Here is an 18,358-nt window from a genome sequence, read left to right on the forward strand (position 1 = left end):
TGAGATGTTTCCGTATAGACATGCAATGTGAAATAAGCATGTCATGAATAATGGGGTATCCATCCCCTCAAGCATTTATCCTTTGGGTTACACAATCCAGTTACACTCTTTACGTTATTTTAAAATGTACAATTAAGTTATTGAATATAGACACCCTGTTCTATTTGCAACAACATGAATGGAACTGGCCAGATGATATTGACAAGAGTTCCAAGTTTATTTATGGGGAAGGGATGGTCTCCTTAACAAATGGTGTTGAGAAAACTAGAAATCCACATACAAAAGAATGTATACACCATATACAAAAATAACTCAAAATGGATCAAAGACCTAAATGTAAGAGCTAAAACTATAAACTCTTAGAGGAAAATATTGAAGAAAAGCTTCATGACATTGGATTTGGCAGTGATTTCTTAGATATAATTAATACCAAGACACAGTCAACAAAAGTAAATGTAGGTATAAATTGGACGGAGTCAAAATAAAAATCTATCAAAGTACAGTCAACAAATTGAAAAGGCAAGCTACAGAATGGGAGAAAATATTTGAGAATCGTGTATCTGATAATCAACTAATATCAAGAATATATAAAGAATTTCTACAAGACAACAAAAAACCAACCTGATTGAAAAATGGGCAATGAATTTGAAAAGACATTTCTCCAAAGAAGATATATACATGTCCAACAAGCACATGAAAAGATGTTCAACATCAGTAATCATTAAAAATGCAAAACAAAACCACAGTGAGATGCCACCTCACACCCATTAGGATGTCTACTCTGAAAACAAAACGAACAGAACAGAAAATAACAAGCATTGGCAAGGATGTGAAGAAATTAGAACTCTTATGCACTACTGGTAGGAATGAAGAATGGTATGACTGCTATGGAAAACAATTTAGTGAATATTTATAATTTTATGTTGCCTCGGTATCCTTTTTAAGCATAAATTGGGCTTATGCCAGAAGCAGGGCTTAGCCACCCTTAGCAGTTTGCAGTTTTCTATCTCCTCTTAGTTCCTCAATTTTGTTGATCCAGATAACTTCCTTATGCAACCATCTCCTGGTGACCATCTTGGTCTGGAATAGCTCAATACAACCTACTTGACTCACCCACAGACCTCCACACTCTGCACTGACTGTGCAGATGCATCACAGTGACCACCTCTCAGTTACAGCATGCCTTCATGGAGCATGTGCCTGCTTGTTTTAAAGCCACAATTAGAACTCTCCTTAGGAAACCTGCTTGGGTAACATCCTGGACCTCATAAAGGCTTTGGCCCTTAGGTTCCTCACTCCCTCTCTCTTGCTTTTCACCCACTGTTGGAGCATACATATCTTGAAAAACTCCCCATTTCCCAATTGCCCTGTGAGGCATGCTGCCCTCTTCTCACAGAGATCTGTAGATAATAAAACTGCTTGTTATTTCATTTATCCTTTTTTTTGTGTGTGTGCTGCCTCTTCTGTGTCTCACCTGACCATCACACCTGAATCTAACTCTCCTCCTGGTTAGAGCTTTCCTAGAGAGTGACTATCTTGATAGGAATAAACTGGACAGAGATCAGAGAAGAACCGCAAGGGAATCTTCCAGTATAAACATGTTTCTTATCAAAAGGACACCTGATCATGGTCAAGTGGTTTGGACACTTAGGCATTAGGCTGTTCTCCAGGATAAAGAGGTATCCCGTAAAAGGTACATTGTAAACATCCAGGACAACCTCCCTTGCTATATAATATAGATAGGTAGGTAGGTAGGTAGGTAGTAGGTAGATAGATAGATAGATGGATGATAGATAGATAGAGCAATTAGTGCATCAAGCAGAGTGGTCATGACCACGAGATACACAACAAAATGCCTTTGGACTGCTTTTGGCTTGTTAGCTGGCCCTCTCACCTGGCTAACATTATTTGAGAAGGCTCCATGGCTTGCTGATGTGTGTCTGTGCTGCTGCATACTGCTGCTTATTGTCTTTATCAACTACCGCCAAAGCTCCCCTCCCTAAATTGAGTGTGCCCTAGAAAGTCGGAGTTCTCCCCAAGAACCAACTATCACCCGCCTTAGTACAGCAAGAGAGGCAACCATGATCACTATCACTCTCCTGAATGGGAACTACTAGTCACAGTTAAGTTGGCTGTATTCTGAAGGCCTTGCCCAGATTCGAATGGCTTATTACTGAGAGGCTAAAGGGAGTAACCTGTGCTAAGGGGCTGTCAGGAAGATACTGGGCCAGTGTAAGCCTTAGCAGATGGCAAGAGGAAGATGTACTCTGACTACACGCTGAATTGGTGAGGCAGTATCTGGGGCTAGACTTTCCAGCATGACAAGAGGGGTGCCTACTTCACTGGGAAGATGACAGCATCTCACTGGCAGCAGTGGCACTGGGACCTACAATCCATATGTTTCTGTCTTCTCTTCCTTCTGTCACTCTTGATCCCCTTACCCTGTGTGTTACCCTGTGGTTTAACCCCATTGTGTGTGATGACAAAGAACTTAATGATTCGAATTAAAAGGCCAGAACATTTCTTTGCCAACTCTGAGGAGGTTAGCAAACTACTCAAGAAATAGGGCTTGGGGCCTTGCCAAGTGATCCTGCCACTGTTGCACTAGTGGAGGCTGATCCAAATCCAGATGATGTTGATTGGGATGCCTTGGAGAGCAAGGCAGCTACCTACAACACGACCAATGAAAACCACAAATGGAGGCCACTGTTCACAACAGGAGCCACTTCGAACCACCAGGAGCTTGTTAGGTAAACATCCAAAAAGAGAGAGAAATGAAAATGTTTTTAGACACCTAGAAATACAAGCCATTCTAAAGATTTTACTTAAAAGCAAAGAATGGTGGAGACTCATTGTCCTGTTGTTGGGGGTTGTCCCAGGGAAAGGTTACTGCCTAGAGACACCAGGTCCCTTCCTCCTCCCTGTATTCCTTTAATCAACCAGATACAGAAACTATGAACCACAGTGTCAGGAGGCTGAAAACCTAAAACAAAACAAAATAAGGAAAAATTACTGCTGCTTTCAGTGGCTTCAAGTTCAAGGAAAAAAAAAAACAAAGAGGAACTTCAACTTTAAGAATTGAGGAAACATCAGCTATAGCAAGCAAAATACTAGCCCTAGATTACTTATTGATTTATAATAAGCCCCTAACAAAAGGGGATAAAATAAAAGATGCATAATAAATTATGTATACATGTATTTTGATATTAATGTATGATAATTGTGTATATGTGTATATACAATATGTAAAAGCCAAATTCCACACTTTGATCCAATTGGAAGTTCGAAATTGTTGTAATAAAAAGGTTTAGGCAAGACATGATGGCTTACACCTATAATCCCAGCACATTGGGAGGCCGAGGTGGGAGGATTGAAGCCACCCTGAGCAACATAAGCAAGATCCCATCTCTACAAAAAATTTTAAAAATTTAGCTGAGAGTGGTGGCCCATGCCTGTAGTCCCAGCTATTTGGGAGGCTGACACAGGAGGATTGCTTGAGCCCAGGAGTCTGAGGCTGCAGTGAGCTAGGATCATGCCACTGCACTCCAGTCTGGGCAACAGAGTGTGACCCTGTCTAAAACAATAAATGTTTAAAAAGGGTGCGGATTGGTTTTTGTGCCTCTGCAACATAGATTATAACTTTAACAACTGATAGAATGCACCAAAATTGAAAAAAATCTAGGGATTTAATCAATACTGGGGCTCAAATTATACCTGGGCTCCTCAATAAATTTAAACATTGTGCCCCCTATATTCTTAAAATGTTAACTAAATATAGAGAAAAAATAGATATGCCTTAATTTGTTGCCTTGCCTAAATTTCTCACAGTCATAGTACCCAGCGCTGTAACATATACCATATTGGAAATAAATGCTCTGACACAACAAATAATGAGTTTAAATCAAAGCAAATCTTTGGCTGTTTAAAACTGGCTTGATGAAATGGGATTCCATGAACACCCAGATAAAAAACTTCATATGGCCCAATGTAAGCTAAAATGAGGGCTGCAAAGCTTAAAACTTATTACATGAAACCCAGTTAATAAAGAAGTGATTATTCTCAATGCTTCTCCATTTAGCAGACCATTTTGACTTTTGATTGCTCTTAAATCTGAAATAAATAAATTTAAAAAGGGTTTATCAAGATGGCTTATTACCACCTTATTGGTGTGGTCCCATCCATCAAGACTCCCTACCCAATATGTGAAATTATTAATATTATTGATTCTATTATGTCAACAGTCAGTAAATATTTTGCTCTTATAGATTAATATGTTCTGTTTAATGCCTATTTCAAAGTCTCTCAGCTGCAGTTTGCTTCCACCTCTGAAAGGGACACAACACACCTTTTCTAGGTTACCGATGGGGTACCACAGTAGCTTTTTTTTTTTTTTTTTTTTGAGACAGAGTCTCACTCTGTCACCCAGGCTGGAGTGCAATGGTGTGATCTCAGCTCACTGCAACCTCCTCTTCCCAGGTTCAAGCGATTCTCATGTCTCAGCCTCCAAATAGCTGGGATTACAGGTGTGTGCCAAAACACCCAGCTAATTTTTTGAATTTTTAGTAGAGATGGGGTTTCACCATGTTGGCCAGGCTGGTCTCGAACTCTTGACCTCAGTTGATCCACCCGCTTTGGCCTCCCAAAGTGCTGGGATTACAGGCATGAGCCACTGTGCCCAGCCCACAATAGCTTTTTTATCACATGCAATCTTTGGAGATAAGACCCTGATGGCATCTATCTTTCTCCAGGAACAAAGGTCTGATACTACATGAATGACATCCTCTTTCAAGGAGATTCATCTGACACACTCCCTAAGTACATATAAATCCAGTATCTTTTTTACTTATAAACTAAAATTGACCATCACTCCTATTAGTGCTTTCAAAAAACCTCATTCACAGCAACTTTTTCATGCCTTCTGGAGTCTGTGGACCACTCCTGATAGCCATTAGTTGCTCCGGGGCTTCTAATGCAGCATATTGCCCCTCTTGGCCTTGTGCTATACACCATTAAAACAAATACCTGCCTACATACTGGGCACATTTGGAAATAGAAGATCTCATAGGCCTGGAGCCTGTGACCTTCCATACCCAGCTGCCCATTATACTTTGGGTCATGGAAGCAGCACCCCACAAGCTCAGCCTGGCTATGAAGGAAGGCCTTGTTAAAACAGGGTGGAACCAAACTTGGGTCTTCTAGCATGTTACACCTGCGGGAGCAGGTGTATACCCCTATTCTTAGTCTCTTTCCAGATGCCAGGTGCTGGAGGAGGTAATTCCTTCCCTTGACCCCTAGACGCTCTGGGAAGCCCCTTGGGATTAATTTAGTGAACAGTAATGGTAGTTTGCAGACTATGTGAACAGCACTGCTAACTATCATATGTGATGGAACAACACACTTGGCCAAACCTCAGGCAGTCATCTTAGCATTGGATGCCCAGATCAACAAATGGTCCTGGCAAGGAATAGCTCACACCTGTAATCCAAGTGCTTTGGGGGACAGAGGTGAAAGGATCACTTGAGGCCAAGAATTAGAGAGAAGTCTGGGCAACATAGTGAGACCCTGTCTCTACAAAAATAATAAAAATAAAAACAATTAGCCAGGCATGGTGCCACATACTGGTAGTCCTAGCTACTCAGGAGGCTGAGGCAGAAGATCACTTGAGCCCAGGAGTTCGAGGTTACAGTGAGCTATGATCATGCCACTGTACTCCAGCCTGGGCAACAGAGGGAGACTCTGTCTCAAAAAAAAAAAAAAAAAATTAAAACAGAATTACTATATGGTCCAGCAATTCCACTTCTCAGTATATATTCCAAAGAAGTGAAGGCAGGGACTTAAGCAGATATTTGCACACCCATGTTCATAACAGCATTATTCACAATACACAAAAGATGGTGGCAACCCAGTGTATATTAAATGATTAATAAAAACAAGATGTTATATATAAATACAATGGAATATTATTCAGCCTTAAAAAGGGAGAAAATTTTGACAAATGGATGAACCTTGAAGACATTGTGCTAAGTGAAATATACCAATAATAAAAAGATAAATACTGTATACAGCTATATGAGGTACCTAGAGTAAATTCATAGAAACAAAAAGCAGAGGGGTGGTTTCTAGAGGCTGAAAGGAGGGGGAAATGGGAGTCTTGTTTAATGCATATAGGGTTTCAATTTTGCAAAAGAGTGGTTGCACCACAATGGAAATGTTCTTAAAACTACTGAACTGGAAACTTAAAAATGGTTTTAAGATAGTAAGTGTTATATTATGTATATTTTACCACAATTTAAAAAGCCTAATTAATAAAGAGGTGATTATCTCCACTGCTTCTTGATTTGACAGCCGAATTTCCTTGTTCTTAAACCTGGAAAAATACATTTATTTGTCATAGATACGTACATACAAAAATACACCTAATGGCATCTCAGGATGGATTATTACCTGTGGTCTCATCCATTAAGGCCCCCATACCAAATACCCAATATTACAAAAATTACTGATTCTATCCAATAAACAACTGGTAAATATTTTGCTATTGCGTGTTTGGCTAATATGTTCTGTTCAGTGCCTATTTCAACAGCATCTCACCACAGTTTGCCTTCATCTCCAAAGGGACACAATACTCTTCTTCAGGCTACCCATGGGGTACCTAAATAGCTTTGCCATTGCACACAATCTTTGCAGATGAGAGCCTAACTACTTTCACCTTTTACCAGGATCACAGGTATAACATCATCCTCCAAGGAGATTCATTTGACACATTCATTTAGAATCTATAAGTCCCACATCTTTTAGTCCTTTTTGAGTTCTGATGGCAACACATCCCTCATTTACAAATAGAAATAGGCTGCTCCACAAAGGAAGTGTCTGAGTTAGTTTTATAGGATCTTTCTATAGGGAAGGGTTACATCAGGGCATGTATAGGAGAGGTTTTTCTAGTTTTGGTGCAATGACTCAACATGCTTCTTCATACATTGTATGTGGCATTAGCATTTTAAATCACCCTTGGGTATGATTTTTAGAATTAAAAATGAGGAAGAGTTAACTATAGGTTGGAGTTTATCTGCACATGCAGGTACTCCAGGGAAGTCCCTAGCCCCCTGAAACAGAAACTTGTGATAATTACTTCTTGGGTCTTTTGTTACTGACTGGTTAAGGGTTACATAAGCTAGATCTTGAGTGAGAGGTTTTTATCCTTTTTCTCCATACCATATTAAAACAAGAAACCAACCAGTCTGCCTGTCTCAAGAAGGGAGGTACCAGGCTCTTTTTAACAACGAGCTCTGGTGGGAAGTAATTGAACAAGAACTTACTCACACCCAAGGGAGATAACCCACACACCACCCACTAAGCCTCACCTCTAACATTGAGGATCAAATTTCACCATGCGATTTGGATGGGACAAACATCCAAACTATAGCAGTCTCATATATAATGTGTTTTTAAGTACATGGAGGTTACATATATAAGAAATCTGGGAGAGGTTACTACTATCTGTACCTCTCTAAAAATTAATGGAGATCATTATTTTCCCCAGAAGTACCTGACATGTATTAGTCAACTCCTTGACTCCCTAGAGAGGGGACCACTCACTACTGTGCCCTCTCCTACTCCACCTCCAGCTTTACATCCTGCCCTTCTTCTCCAATCACTACCACAGCAATCACTCTTTCCCCTTGATCACACAAAATACTACTAATCTCTACGTATACTTACTAACTTATCAGTTTATAACCTGCAGCAACATAACTGTTTGACTCTTCATTTTGACCCAAGAAATACACCAAGATATTACTGTTTATATATACTTATATATGTGTGTGTGTATCTATATCTGTCATACACACATTTACATGTGTATATGTGATATATATACACATACATATGTATATATAAATAATATATATATCATACATATACATAAACTTTAACACACTTTACAACTCCAACAACATATTGTTAGAGATCTCAGAAATTTCAGATCTACTTTTTTTGGCTAATGCCATATAATGGGAAACTTAATCATGGTCCAGCCTATAAAGACTCTTATATTAATACTTCTACTTGCATTCCTTTCTTTCAATTCCATTATAAAATGTTTTCTATGCCGTTTGGGAAAACATATGTCCTACTATATAGTCTCTATCATCATCTCAATATGTTTTTAATATGATATCAAAGTATCACAGGGCCAATTGTATTCAGTTGTATTAACCATGTCTTAATTTTCTATATTCTGATGCTTTGACATCTTGGGGCAGTGCTGACCTTGGAGGGATTGCTCCTCCCAGGATTAGCCAATTTCTAGAGACAGTAAACAACTGGATTATGAAAATGTCTTTCATATGCAAACCAACCACTCCAGAGCCCATATCCTCAATCACCTCCTTTATCTCAGGCACAGGGCCACTATTTGCCTGCCCAAATCACCCCAGAGTCGGGTATCATACAACTAGGAAAAGGCCCTAAGCCATAGAGCCTGCTAAAATTATTCAAACTAGCTAATTCTAAACCTGCTTACTTTAACTTGCCTATTCCCTCAGAAACCACGATAAAGGCTTTTGCCCACATTCTCCCCTCACCCTCTGCCTCTTGACTGACCCTGGTGCTTTCCTGGGTGACCCCTGACAGTGTGGCATGCCTCTTGTGATCTGTGAGTATAACAGTCTTTTCAGTGGCAGGGATTTCCTGATTTGTTGGTCTTATCTATTTAAATAATAATAAAAGCCATATTTTAAAACACCACCCCAAACAGACAAAAGCTCTGTGGGGTAGTTTATTTGAGAACTGATCCCAAGAGTAGAAATGAAGTATACAGGAGTATTTTAAAAAGGAAGGAAAGCCAGTACAAGGAATAATTCCATATTTTAGTTACCATGCAACTGATAACAGGTATATGATCTTGGGGACCTTCTGAATTGCATTATGAAATATATCTCAGAACTGTCTAGTTGAAAGACATAAGAGGGAAGGATTTAGCCAACATCTCCCATTCCCTTATTAGTCAAGATAATCCCACGTGACTTAATTCTGCCACACATCCCATTTGCACATGTCTGACTGCCCAGTGGTCTGTAATTTGCCCAATGACTTGGCATCAGAGAAGCCCCTGTGCAAGAAGCAAGATATACACTGCATTGGGCCAATACAAGGCCCTGTCAGATTACGCTTGCATAGAACTGGTCACCACAGCAGTGACTTGATTAAGAGAAGACATGATTTGACATGCACACAAGCTGTACCCAAAGCACCTTATACATACTTGTTTTGCAGTTTGTTAATATGTCTGTTAAACCTCTTTAACTCTCTAAGCTCCCCCTTGTTCTCATTTTTTTTATTCTTTGCAAATTATTTGTTGAAGAAATATAGTCAACTATTGTTTAGACTTTTCCAGAGTCTGGATTTTGCTGATTGAGTTTCAATGATGTCATTTAACATGTTCCCCTGGCTCTTTGTTTATAAGCTAGGCATGGTGACACACACCTGTAGTCCAAGCTACTCAGGATGCAAAGGCAAAAAAATTTCTTTAGACCGGGAGTTCAAGGCTGCAGTGTGCTATGATCACACCTGTGAACAGTCACTGTGCTCCAGCCTGGGAAACACACTGAGACTCCATCCATAAAAAAAATTTAAAAGTACAGATGCTTTGTTTAACTTGAGATACAGTTTGTGTAGGAAGTCAAAATAAATGCTTCTGTCTTTGCCTTTTTGAAAATCCATTTTCAAAACAATGTATTGTTCTCTATCATCTTCCAAGGACATTTATTAATTTGTGAGGACTGTCATAACAAAGTACCACAGACTGGGTAGCTTTAAACAACAGAAATTTATTTTCTCACAGTTATGGAGGCTAGAAACCTGAAATCAAGTTTTCAGCAGAGTTAGTTCCTCCTGAGGGGCCATCAGGGAAGAATTTTCAGGTTTATAGATGGCCATCTTCTCCCTGTGCCTTCACACTGTCTTCCCTCTGTTCCTCAAAACTCTATCAGCATCTACATATTACCCAATGCAAAAGGCACTTCTATATTTTTAAAGTAGCACCCCACATTTCAGCACCAAAATCTTATATAAATGTCATCTTAAATCAGATATGAGTGACTTGAGGTATGATTCATCCTGAGGCAAAATTCTTCTCCATCTGAAAACCTGTAAAACCAGACAAGTTATCTGCTTTAAAATACAATAGTAGAACAGGCATAGGATAGAAATTCCTATTTCAAGGTGAAAAAATGAGAAAAAAAAAAGCATCATGGATTGCAAGCAAATTCAAACCTGAACAGGGAAAATTCCATTAGATTTTAAGGCTCAAGAACAAATTTCTTTGGCTCAGTGTTTTGTCCTCTGAGCCCACCCACATGGTAGCCAAGCCTTCTCAGCTCTGGAAAGCAGCCTTACCCACCTCAGCCCTAGAAAACAGACACACACCCTCTGGCACTCACATGCAGATGCCTGGCTAGATGAAATCTGGAGGATACGGTCACATTCCCTGGGCCTGTGCCTTTGAGCCCAAGGGAGAAGTGACAGCCCTGCTGACCTCTGATCTACCTTTGGGTTATTCTTGTCTTTTCTTGAAGGATAAGACATGTTTACAGCTGGATAGCTCTATTTGCCCATTCTATAGAATTCCAGAAGTCCAACAGCCTTCCTTCATTTTATCCCATCTCTGTCCCCTTCAGTCCAAGTTAGCAGCATTTCTGCTGGTACAAAATTCTCAAAACCCTTTTGGGCCTCCTGTGCAATTCAAAGTAGGTACAAAATCAGACAAGAGAGTCGTCCACATATATTTCCTAGACAACTGCCTTTCTATTCCTGGATTCTGCTGAGCTGTTCATTGGATCTATGAATTGCACATGTAATATCTTTAGTAAATTGTTTTCCAGCCATATCCTTGATGTTCTCTCCAGAACACACTTTCTAAGTTTTGCAATATGAATAGGATGAGAATTTCCCAAATCTTCAAGTCTGGTCCCTTTTTACTTAACAAGTCATTCCTCAAATTATTCTTTCTTTCACATTTTACTATAAAGCAGCAAAAAGAAGCCAGGTCAGGTCTTTGACACTTGGCTTAGAAATCTACTCAGCTAAATATTCATTCATCACTTATAAATTCTACTTTCCACCAAACACTAGAACACAATTTGTCCAAGTTCTTTGCTAATTTATAACAAGAATAACCTTTCCTCCCGTTTCCAATAACATGTTCTTCATTTCTGTTTGAGATCACACCAGAAGAACCTTAAACATTCGTATTTTTACCATATGATGTTCATGATGATATATATATTCCATAAGATGACAGAAGCTTTCTCTCTTTACAGCTCTTCTCTTTTCCTTCTGAGCCTTCACCAAAATCATTTTAATGTCCGTATTTCTACCAATAGTCACTTCAAAGGAATCAAGGCTTCTACTAACATGCTTCTCATTTTATTTTAATTACCATTTCAAAAATCCTAACTTTAATTATTGTCACATTCAGGTTTTGAAGGTTAGGACTTCAACATTTGGACTCTTTTTTTGGAGACAGAGTTTCAGTATGTTGCTCAGGCTAGTGTGTAGTGGCTATTCACAGGCATGATTATAACTCACTACGGCCTTGAACCTCTGAACTTTATCCTCCTGCTTCAGCCTTTTGAGCAGCTGGGACTATAGGCATGCACCACTGAGCCAAACTTCAGCATATGAATGTTTTTTGGAGACACAATTCAACCAACAGGAACATTACTTTTTTGCAAATATCAATATGAAATCTTTGAGACATATTTTATGCTTACAGTCCATTGCAGTTATGATTTTTATTGATGTTCAGATTGTCCCATATTTGGCCTGTGAGATTTTCATCAAATTGACTTCTGAGTCTCTTTGACATGACCCAATGGTCTTTGATACTTTTTTTTTTTTTTTGAGATGGAGTCTTACTCTGTCACCCAGGCTGGAGTGCAGTGGTCCAATCTTGGCTCACTACAACCTCTGCCTCCTGAGTTCAAGCGATTCTCCTGCCCCAGCCTCCCAAGTAGCTAGGATTACAGGTACCTGCCACCATGCCCAGCCAATTTTTGTACTTTTAGTAGAGATGGAGTTTCTCCATGTTGGCCAGGCTGGTCTCTAACTCCTGACCTCAAGAAATCTGCCTGCCTTGGCCTCCAAAAGTGCTGGGATTACAGGCATAAGCCACCGCACCCCGCCTGATACTTTCCTTGTATTATTATTATTTTTTAATTTTGTGGGAGGAGATTTGCTTTCCTTTTCTCTGAAAGGGGAGGAAATTGAAACTGAGTGGCCCATGATGGAAAGAGGGGAAGTCCAGGGGTGCAGGAGGCCCCTGGGTGAAGGCAGAGGCTAACATGGGGTTCAGAGCTACGGGTGGCCATCAGCCTGACCATCTTTGTGCTGTCTGTCATCACCATCATCATCTGCTTCACCTGCTCCTGCTGCTGCCTATACAAGATGTGACACCAACCGCATCCGGTTGTCACCACCATCACGTTCACCACTGTGGTGCACGCCCCTTACACTCAGCCTCCAAGTGTGCCACCCAGCTACCCTGGATCGAGCTACCAGGGCTACAACCCCATGCTCCCCCAGCCAGGGATGCCAGCAGCACCCTACCCAACACAGTACCCACCACCTTACTCGGCCCAGTCCATGGCCCACCGGCCTACCATGAGACCCTAGCTGGAGGAGCAACCGTGCCATACCCCACAAGCCAGCCTCCTTACAACCCGGCCTACATAGATGCTCTGAAGGTGGCTCCCTGAGCGTGCCCCGGCCTCTCCGGCTGCCACTAGGTTATATTGTGTGTGTGTGAGTGGTGTGAAGGCATGGTTCCTTATGCCCCGTGTGTGCTGTGTGTGTCCTGCCTGTATATGTGGCTTCCTCTGATGCTGATGAGGTGGGGAACGATCCTTGCCAGAGTGGGCTGGGACCAGACTTTCTTCTCTTCCTCACCTGAAATTATGCTTACTAAAATCTCAAGCCAAAGAATGGGGTGGGGAGCACCCTGCGAGGTGGCCCCTGAGAGGTGGGGGGCTCTCCAGGGCATATCTGGAGTTCTTTTCCAGCTTACCCTAGGGTGAGCAAGTGTGGCCTGTCACACCAGGATGGTGCAGCTTTCTGTGAGTATGATATCGATGTGTCCTGGTTTTGGCAATGTAGCCAGCTGCTGCCCAAGGGCAAGGTTTGTCCCCAGAGTTGGGGGTACCCTTTGCAGAGCCAGAGACATGATGCAGGTGAAGCTTGGGATCTGACCAAGTTGGGCTTTGATCCTTTGGGCAGATGTCCCATTGCTCCCTGGAGCCTGTGTCATGCCCATTGGGGGTCAGGCAACCTCCTGATGCCAGAACACCTCAGACAGAGCCTTATTTACCTGATAGCTGTCTACCTGGACTGTCCCTGTCCCTGCATCCTCCCTAGGACCACCTGGAGGGCCACACACAGAGCCTAGTTACCCACAGGGTGCTCTCTTGCCCTTGCTGGCCCTGCCCTTCCCACAGGTGAACAGGGTGGTCTGTCCACCAGCACACTCAGGTCTCTTTCCTGCAGTGTTTTCATTTTATTTTAACCAAACATTTTGCCTGTTTTCTGTTTTAAAATGTGATAATTGATGTAAGACTGAAACCCCTGGGTTGTGGAGGGAAATTGGTCAGGAGGAGAGGGACAACCTGGCAACTGTGAGTCCCTGCTTCCCCTGACACCAGCCTCATAGAATATGCAACTTCTGAACCCCAGTCCAGTGTGTTCTGGCAGCAGGGACACCTGGCCCAAGGGGCCATCTGGACCAAAGGTGGGGTGTGGGGCCCTGGATGGCAGACATGAATACCTTGGTGTTCCCTGTCTCTCAGTTATTGTTTCACCAAAGCTGTCTCAGCTTCGTATCTGTTGTGTTTCTGAGAGTCTACGGTCTGCACCCTTGTTTATAATAAATGCAATAGTTTGGGAAACAAATTGTGGGCACATAGTAGAGGTATGTATTTATTGGGTATATGAGATGTGATACAGGCATGCAATGTGAAATAAGCACATCATGGAGAATGAAATATCCATCCCCTCAAGCATTTATGCTTCAAGTTACAAACAATTCAACACACCCTTTAAGTTGTTTTAAAATGTACAATTAAGTTATTATTGACTATAGTCACCCCGTTGTGCTATCAAATAGTAGTTCTTATTCATTCTTTCTAATTATTACTTGTACCCATAAAACACCCCCACCTCCCCCACATGCCCCCAATACCCTTCCCAGCCTTTGGTAACCGTTCTTCTACTCTTTATCTCCATGAGTTCAATTGTTTTGAGTTTTAGATCCCACAAGTAAATGAGAACATGAAACATTTGTTTTTCTGTGCCTGGCTTATTTCACTTAATGTAATGATCTACAGTTCCATCCATGTTGTTGCAAATGACTGGATCTCATTCCTTTTTATGGCTGAATAGTACTCCATTGTGTCTATGTACCACATGTTCTTTACCCATTCATCTGTTGATGAACACTTACGTTGCTTCCAAATCTTGGCTCTTGTAAACACTGCTGCAACAAACATAGGCATGCAGATATCTCTTTGATATACTGATTTTCTTTCTTTGGGTATATACCAAGCACTGGGATTTTGGATCATATGGTAGTTAAATATTTTTTGTCTTCTGAGGAGCCTGAAAACTGTTCTCCATAGTGGTTGTACTAATTTACATTCCCACCAAACAGTGTACACATCCTAACCAGCATTTGTTATTATCTGACTTTTGGATATAAGCCATTTAAACTGGGGTGAGATGATCTCATTGTAGTTTTGATTTGCATTTCTCTAATGATCAATGATGTTGAGCACATTTTCATATGCCTCTTTGCAATATGTATGTCTTCTCTTGAGAAATGCCTATTCAAATATTTTGCCCATTTTTGACTGGAATTACTAGATTTTCTCCAGTAGAGTTCTTTCAGCTCCTTATAAATCCTGGTTATTAATCTCTTGTCAGATGGGTAGTTTGCAAATATTTTCTCCCATTCTTAGGGGTGTCTATTCACTTGGTTGATTGTATCTTTTGTTGTGCAGAAGCTTTTAAACTTGATGTAATCCCATTTGTCCATTTTTGCTTTGGTTGCTTGTACTTGTGGAGTATTTATAAAGACTGTATTTTCCCCAGTGCATGTTCTTGGCACCTTTGTCACAAATGAGTTCACTGTTGGTGTGTGGATTTGTTTCTGGGTTGTCTATACTGTTCCATTGGTCTGTGTATCTGCTTTTATGCCAGTATGATGCTGTTTTGGTTACAACAGCTCTATAGTATGATTTAAAGTCAGGTGATGTGATTCCTCCAGTTTTGTTCTTTTTGCTTAGGATAGCTTTGGCTATTCTGGGTCTTTGTGGTTCTGTATAAATTTTAGGATCATATTTCTGTGAAGAATGTCATTGGTATTTTTATAGGGATTTCACTGAATATGTAGATTGCTTTGGGTAGTATGGACATTTTAGCAATATTGATTCTTCCAATCCATGAACATGGAATATTTTTTCATTTTTTGGTGATCTCATCAATTTCATTCATCAGTGTTTTATAGTTTTCATTATAGAGATATTTAACTTCTTTGGTTCATTCCTAGGTATTTAATTTTATTAAATACTATTGGCTATTGTAAATGAGATTACTTTTTAATATCTTTTTCAGATTGTTCACTTTTGGCATATAGAAACACTACTGATGTCTGAGAGATGGCCGTGATGGTGTTCTGGTATCAGCAGAATAGCAATGCCCAGGAGTCCACCACCACCCATAATCTCTTGTGGTTGCACAGAGCTGCAGACAGAAGGGAGCAATGGCAAAAAATAAGTGCTGGGCAGTTTTCATACAGTGCTGCAAGACATGCTGCGCTTTTCCCTGAGGGTGAAAGACAGCCTGATGATGGTGGTACAATCAATGACATCTCTGTGCTGGGAGTGACCCGCTCGGGGGCCCAGGCTGATCATTTCACACAGACACCCCTGGATCCTGGAAGCCAGGTCCTGGTCTGGGTAGACTGGGAGTGGAGGTTTGACCACATGCAGCAGCATTAAGGGCAGCATCTCATCACAGCAGTTGCTGATTATCTGTCTGAGTTAAAAACAACATCATGGGAGTTAGGGAGATTTCAGAGTGTGATGGAACTGGAAAGCCCCTCTGTGAATGCAGAGAAAATAACTGCCACTGAAAAGAGTGTCAATAAAAATATCAGAGATCAGCTGCTCAAGAAAGTATGAGAACTGAGCCTGAATGATCCTGAGGTGGAGCAGGTGAGAGGCTGGGGTCTGCCAGATGATCATGCTGGGCCCATTGGAATTGTTACCATCAAGGGTGTTGATTTCAACACGTGCTGTGGGATCCCCATGAGCAATCTCCGTGACCTTCCAGTCACTAAGATTCTAGGCATTGAGAAGAGGAAAAGGAATAAAATCAACCTGATATTTCTGGCTGGGAACCAGATGCTGAAGTGGAAGAAGAGAAGTCATGAAACTGAAAAAGCACTGAATCACTCTGCTTAAGTGTGGAACAGAGGATCACACGGAAGCAGTGAAAAAGCTCCAGAATGTGGTCGGGCGCGGTGGCTCACGCCTGTAATCCCAGCACTTTGGGAGGCTGAGGCGGGTGGATCACGAGGTCAGGAGATCGAGACCATCCTGGCTAACACGGTGAAACCCTGTCTCTACTAAAAATACAAAAACTTAGCCAGGCGTGTGGCAGGCACCTGTAGTCCCAGCTACTTGGGAGGCTGAGGCAGGAGAATGGTGTGAACCCAGGAGGCGGAGCTGCAGTAAGCCGGGATCACACCACTGCACTCCAGCCTGGGCGACAGAGAGAGACTCTGTCTCAAAAATTAATTAATTAATTAGTTAGTTAATTTATTTAATTAAAAAAAGAAAAAGCTCCAGAACTACACCAAACTCCTGCAGAACAACCTGAATCTGCTCAGAGACTCAGCTGTGCACATTGCCCATAGCCTCAGGACCGACCCAGACTGGGGGGATGTGGTCATACTACACAGGAAGGAGGGTAATTCATAGTTCATGAATATCGTTGCCAATGAGAATGGGTCAGAGGATTCCTTCCTGTTCTTAATCATGGTGATGAGAAAGGTGCTAGGTTCTTTTTACTGGCAGGGCCACCTGAGACCATGGAAACCCTGGAGCCCAGGGTGGATGAAGTCCTAGAAGGCAAAGAAGTAGGGAAGAAAGGCTGCTTTCAGGGCAAAGTCACCAACATGAGCCAGCAGTCAGAGGTGATATCACTTCTGCAGAACTACATCAGCACACACAGTGCTAGGAAGTGAGAACTCCTCTTACCACAGAAGGAGTCTTTTGGATGATTAAATAGCTTGACTTGAAAAAAAGAAATGCTACTGATTTTTGTTTGTTAATTTTCTATCCTGTAATTTTATTGAATTTGTTTATAAATTCTAATAGTTTTTGGTGGAATCTTTAGGTTTTTCCAACTATAAGATCATATCATCTGCAAACAAGGATAATTTGACTCCTTTCAAATGTGGAAGCCCTTTACATCTTTGTCTTGACTGATTGATCTACCTAGGACTTCCAGTACTATGTTGAATAACAGAGGCAACAGTGGGCATCCTGGTTGCATTCCAGATCTTAGAGGAAAGGCATTCAGTTTTTCCCCATTCAGTATGATACAAGCTGTGGGTCTGCTGTATATGGCTTTTATGATGTTGAGACATGTTCCTTCTATCCCTAGTTTTTTGAGAGTTTTTATCATGAAGGGATGTTGAATTTTATCAAATGCTTTTTCAGCATCCATTGAAATGATCATAAGTTTTTATCCTTCATTCTATTGATATTGATGTATCACATTGATTTGTGTATGTTGAACCACCTTGCGTCTCAGGAATAAATCTTACTTGGTCATGATAAATGACCTTTCTAATGTATTGTTGAATTCAGTTTGCTAGTATTTTGTTGAGAATTTTTGTATTAATATTCATCGGAGATACTGGACTATATTTTCCTTCCTTTCTTCCTTCTTTCCTTCCTTCCTTCCTTCCTTCCTTCCTTCCTTCCTTCCTTCCTTCCTTCCTTTCCTCCCTCCCTCCCTCCATCCCTCCCTCCCTCTTTCATTCATTTTTTGATGTGTCTTTGCCTGGTTTTGGTATCAGGGTAATACTGGCCTCATAGATTGATTTTGGAAGTATTCCCTCCTCCTTTTTTTTCTGGAGAGGTTGAGTAGGATTGATATTAGTTCTTTAAATGTTTGGTGGAATTCAGCAATTAAGCCATAGGGTCCCAGGCTTGCTTGCTTTCTTCTTTCTTTCTTTCTTTTCTTTCTTTTTCTTTCTTTTTCTTTCTTTTCTTTCTTTTTCTTTCTTTCTTTCTTT

General features: G+C 41.0%; 2 pseudogenes; both read left to right on the top strand.

Moving 5' to 3' along the window:
• The first annotated feature begins 12,267 nt into the window (after positions 1-12,267).
• Positions 12,268-13,111, top strand: LOC117077978 (annotated as a pseudogene).
• Positions 13,112-15,716: 2,605 nt separating this feature from the next.
• On the top strand, positions 15,717-17,299 carry LOC117077551 (annotated as a pseudogene).
• The last annotated feature ends 1,059 nt before the right edge of the window (positions 17,300-18,358 follow it).

This window comes from Trachypithecus francoisi, unplaced genomic scaffold (assembly GCF_009764315.1).
Source record: "Trachypithecus francoisi isolate TF-2019V2 unplaced genomic scaffold, Tfra_2.0 Lachesis_group6, whole genome shotgun sequence".
Classification (NCBI taxonomy): Eukaryota; Metazoa; Chordata; class Mammalia; order Primates; family Cercopithecidae; genus Trachypithecus; species Trachypithecus francoisi.